Source organism: Trachymyrmex cornetzi, unplaced genomic scaffold, assembly GCF_001594075.2.
Source record: "Trachymyrmex cornetzi isolate Tcor2-1 unplaced genomic scaffold, Tcor1.1 scaffold94, whole genome shotgun sequence".
Classification (NCBI taxonomy): Eukaryota; Metazoa; Arthropoda; class Insecta; order Hymenoptera; family Formicidae; genus Trachymyrmex; species Trachymyrmex cornetzi.
This window is the reverse complement of record NW_017300289.1, coordinates 1-6050: the sequence shown is the minus strand read 5'-3', so window position 1 is coordinate 6050 and position 6050 is coordinate 1.

The window sequence follows — 6050 nt, the reverse complement described above, 5'->3', positions numbered from 1 at the left end:
GTTTGCGCTGGGTGCTATCTTGCACAAAAATTAATTGTGAATAACAATTTAAATTTGTACGTTTCGGCTCACGTTTTGAGCCAGCCTCAGCAATAACAGTTACCGCTAATCGCACTAAATATTATGTCGAACTCTGTGTCGCAAAATCGCAGTTCCCTCCAATTATGCAGTTGCAGTAGTGGAAATGCGGTGAGAAACCACCATCCTCAACAGTGTCTGATGTTATGCCAACCAGTTGCAAAGCTGAGTGGAGCAAATGATGGATCTCAAGATATTATTTGTATCAAGATTTTTTGAACAGATGGAGATTTATTTTATGTTATTTATAAATGATGGCAAAACTCACCTCCAACAACGATTGCACGCAGATACAAATAACGTCAATTAAACAAATTTATGATTGACGATTGTCAAAGTTATATTAAAAATAATTTAAGGACCAAAAAGAACAGTCATGTTTGTTCCAATGTTGGTCATCATAATAACCGTTAAAAACAAAAAGTTAAGTGTAGTGAGAACAGGAGTGTGTCGGTCAATTATAAAAATACACATATTATAACTTGTAGAGAGTTCCTATTTAACCATGATTTAATGCCTCAGTGTTAGTTTGAATGTTGAAACCATTTGATTAACGATTTATGTAGAGCATCTTCGACTAGTTATTCGTTTATGATAATTTCTCTCAATATCCAGAATTCTGACATTATCCCAGTCGAAGTCATGATTGTAACTCACCCTATGCTCTGTGATAATTGAACGAGTGGATGTAACTCTTCGTGTATGGTTATGATTTTCTGCTAATCTCGTTTTTAGTTTTTTTCCCGTTTGGCCTACATAGGAAGCATCGCAATCGGCATATTCGATCTTGTAAGCCACATTCCTTTTGGATAACTTTTGCAAAGGATCTTTGTGTACTCTTATAAATTTGTTAAGTTTATTGATACTGTAATGAGCAACCATCTTATAAGACAGACCATTAGTAAATTTACAGAACTTATTTATTAGATATTCTATTGATGAAAGGAATTGTGAACCTTCTGATTTGTTATTTTTTAACCTTGTTAGTAGAAGCCTTATAATTACAATTGGATTTTTTATTAATTTTTATGTCCTATCAAAATATCCTACCATATCCAAGTTAGATCAGATTTTAGCTTCTTTTCGCTAGATGTGGTATCTTTATTTACAAATGTTCCGGTGGATTTAGCTATGGACTTTCTAGTAGTTGCATTTACATTGAAAATAATTGCAAGATACCGAAAGATGAATTTCTGAAGGCTTAATTTTGACATTTAATTTTGGATTCTACTTACTTTGCTTTCGATGATCAAATATATAAACAGACCATTGGTACTCCGATGGGTTCGCCATTATCACCTATTATTGCTGACAGTCATGCAACAAGATTTAGAAAATCGAGTGCTGAGTTCCATTGAATTCCTTTTGCTTTTCTATTGCAGGTACATCGATGATATGGTACTATGTTTACCGCCCACTACTGAGGTGGATAGCATCTTTGGAAATATTCAACTCTTTTCACCAGAGACTGCAGTTTACGATGGATGTGAGGGGTAATACCATTAATTTTTGAAACACTACTATTCTTTAAAAGAATGACGGTCTAATTTTTGACAGGTACAAAAAACCAGGGTTGCTGACGTTACATAAAAAAGCAACGAAGTTACTAATTTCGTTACTTTTTTAATATCGAATGAGTAACGGAGTTACTTTGACTAATGAGTAACAGCAATGATAACTAAATCACAATTTTCAGGAACTAATAACGAAATTTTACGTCTTTTTTTCGTTATTCCGTGGATATAGGATTATTTTAATAAAGACGCGTTTGACGCCTTGACGGAAAAGCAGAAAGCGGAAAAGCAGCAGCTAATCAGAACTCCCGCTGGTAGAAAGTGGTACAAAAAGCCAAAATTGACGGCACCCTAACAAACGGACATATTGAGCAACAGTTACCTCTATTATTAAACAAAAATTCCAGATTTAGCGATACAAATTATTTATAACTTAAAGTTAAGATATATGTACGAATTTAAATATGTACATATTAAAGAGTATCATATTAAAGAGCAAATGAAGAACTAATAAAATTAAACAAAAATGTATATTAAAAAACGATTTGATCTTACGTAGTTATAATTTGCATAAATGCAATCATTTTTTTAAAATAACGAAAAAGTAACGATTTTTCCGTTACTTTAAGTGACAATATCGCTTTACTTTTAGAATTGGTAACGAGTTACTTTTTAAAGAGTAACGAATTACTTTTTACCGCAAATAACAATAACTGTAACGCGTTATTAAAAAACGGTAACTTTAACAACCCTTTAAAAAACCCACCTTCTCGGGCAGATTTTTGAGTTATTGATCTCACAATACGATTTCACAAAGTAAGTGCATCATCGAAAGAGTTTTTATTTCTCACATTCAGAATTTTACAAAAGAAATTTAAATTTTTTTATTAAAATTGTATTAGAAAATGACTATCCGTTGAAATTTATTTTTGAAATATTGACTGATAGGATAATAAAATTAAATTGAAAAATCCAATTATAATTATAAGATTTCTACTAACAAGATTAAAAAAGAACAAATCAGATGATTTACAATTCCTTCCATCAATGGAATATCTAATAAGTTCTGCAAATTTATTAATGAGCTGTATTATAGGGTTGCTCATTATAGTATCAATAAACTTAACAAATTTATTACAATACACAAAGATCCTTTGCAAAGATTTTCCAAAAGGAATGTGATTTACAAGATCGAATGCGATTGTGATTGCGATTCCTACATAGGCCAAACGGGAAGAAAACTAAAAACGAGATTAGCATAACACCGTAACCATATACGTAGATTTACATCCACTCGTTCAGTTATCACAGAGCATAGGGTGTAATCATGATTTCGATTGGGATAATGTGAGAATTCTGGATACTGAGAGAAATTGTAATATATAAATAATGGTTACATAGAGATTCTCAACAAGTTATAATATGTTTATTTTTATAATTGACCGACAGGCTTCTGTTATGACGGCACATCTCTTTTTGTTTTAACGGTTACTATGTGACTAACATCGGAACAAACATGACAATCTTTTTTGGATCTTAAATTATTTTTAATCCCACATTGATAATAGTGAATCTAAATTTTGTTTAATGGATTGATGTTGTTTGGATTCGCGTGCGATCATGTTGAAGGTGGGATGAGTTTTTGCCATTATTTATAAATAACATAAAATTAATCTCTATCTGTTCAAAAAATCTTGATACAAATAATAGCTTGAGATCCACCATCTGCTCCACTCAGCTTTGCAACTGGTTGGCACAACATCAGACTATGGCTATGTTCCAAAATCTATAGTGCACGTAACGTAAACTGTAGCATTTTTAGCGCTGGCAGTAAATTTGGAACACAGCCTATGTTGAGGATGGTTGTTTCTCACCGCATTTCCACTGCGACTGCATAATTGGAGGGAACTACGATTTTGTGATATACAGGTCGACATAATATTTAGCGCGATTAGCGGTAATTATTACTGAGGCTGGCTCAAAACGTAAGCCGAAACGTACAAATCTAATTTATTATTCACAACTAATTTTTGCGCAAGATAGCATCCAGCGCAGTCTCCTAACACCCAGTTAAATTTCGCTGTTATATTTTATTATATTAATTAAAGAAGTCTATAATTTTGTATATTTCACTACTTAAATTGTTTATTCGGCAATAGATTTTAGATCTTTATTTAAAACAGAATAATCTACTAAAGCATCGAATGGATGAAAGGATTTGAGAAGAATTACATCGTCTGCATAAATGAAGAGATCGGAGGACAGAGAAACGTTAGACAAATCAGAGACAAAAGTATTAAAAGTAAAACTACGAGAATTGAACCTAGAGTATTCCAGAGAGAATGGCACGAGGAGAGGAGGAAAGCGGAAAAGGATTACATATGAGGACTTGCTGCGTGCGATTTGTAAGGAACGAGCAGTTTAGCGAGAGGGCCGAATAAGATAGACTGCATAGCTTGAATTTGACTGAAATTAGGTCATGGTTGAAGGTATCGCCTTTTATAAATATTTTTCATAAATTTGTATTTGCCTATAATTGTGAATTTGGGACTCCTTTAATGCTCTCATTTAAAGGTACTATTAAACAAATGTCAAGTAATATTAAAAGATCAAGTATTAGTATATATATAGTGGCCGAGAGTACATTTTAAATTTTTACCTTAAAACGACAGATACTAAAGAGAATTAATGTAATGGTGGCAAACGGTATCATATGATTGATGTATATTATTTTATATATCTGGAAATGCTTGATGACTGGATAGTAAAAGAAGTATGTAAGAAGGCTCCATTTGGCCAAAGCATACAGGCAAGAAATATATGTCCTAAGTTGTCCAACAGGATATTCGAACATGCCCAAATTGCAGAACCCGCCGATGGTCATTAATGGTGCCAGCGTTCTTTCTAGTGTCTCTGTCATAGTTTCCGAGTGGTCGGCTAATATTTTAACTGAATTACTTCTTGCTGCTCGAGACACAAACACGTTTTAATATTTTTTATAAGATTTTCAGAAATAGTTTTCGCAGTTTCTCTAAGAACGTTGTGAGAACTACACTGTAAGATATGTACACTGGGCGATATAACGTATGTTAAATGCCGTTCAACCAACAAGTATTGACAACGGAATAGACACACAGATAATCTAGATTAGATTGTCTTTCTTTTCACGGAATTTTTATTTATAGGTATGTATATTAAGGTCACTAGTTATGGATCAACCTTGAAAAAAAATTCATATTTTTATCTAGAACGATATCAAACATTTAATGAAATATTTAATAGTTATGATCGATCATAAAGATTACATTATGGATGATTTTATTTCAATTCGGTACCGTTTTATATGTTTTAATTTTAATTAAAAGAAGTGATAATTGTCCACAATTAGACTCAATGTACTAATTGCGGATAAGTTCACCAAATACTTTATCCTTTTTGGATTTAATTTCAATTGAGCATGAATATTGACTTTTTTCATGAAATCTAATGCTATTTACTATCTCCTATAAAAGCTATAAGGCAATTCTTACGATATTACAATTTGAATTAATTTTTGTAAGTATATATCCTACAACAAATCAAACTAACCAAGACTCCTTGTAAATCAAAGAATTGGAAAAAATACGGGCGTTAGGAGTCAGGCGCAGAAGACGTCGCGCAAATAATACACTTATGAAGCTTGAAACTTCTTTACCTATTCAATAAACGCGCTTACATGTTTCTCTCTCTCTCTCTCTCTTTCTCTCGTCTCATTTTTTAGCTTTCTTCAGAACAAACACAAACTAACATATATAAAGTAAAGTTATCCTGTCACTGTGAGCTCACCTACATCGAGAATTTAAATGCCAGAATTAAAAGGAAGAAAAGGAAAATGAAAAAGAAGGGAAATATTACAAATGTCGAATTAAAGAATATAGATTCTATATTCTATATTCTTTAATTCGATATTTTAAATATTTCTCTTCTTTTTCATTTTCCCTTTCTTTTTTTTTGTATAATTCTAGCATTTAAGGAAGGCTTAAAATTGAGCCAAAACGTGTAAGCGCGTTTGTTGAATAAAGAAGTTTCAAGCTTTATAAGTGTATTATTTGCGTCTTCTACGCCTGACTCCTAACGCCGGTATTCTTTCCAATTCTATATATCCTACTTTATGTCTCACGATTTATTATTTAACGACGTTAATAAAATATGCAGCGCTATTGCTAATAAATAAAAAACAATTGACACTTGAAAAAGATAAGCAAATGCAAAAAAATCTTGTAAAACGCATTATTTAATAAGTAAATGCTATAATTATTTAAATATATAACGCTACAATTATTTAAATATATAATGTCGTATAACGTATGTATAGTATGCCGTTCAACCAGCAAGTATTGAACGATAGAATGAGCACACAGATAATCTAGATCAGATTACATTTATTTTTGCGGAATATTTATTAATGTGGGATAAACG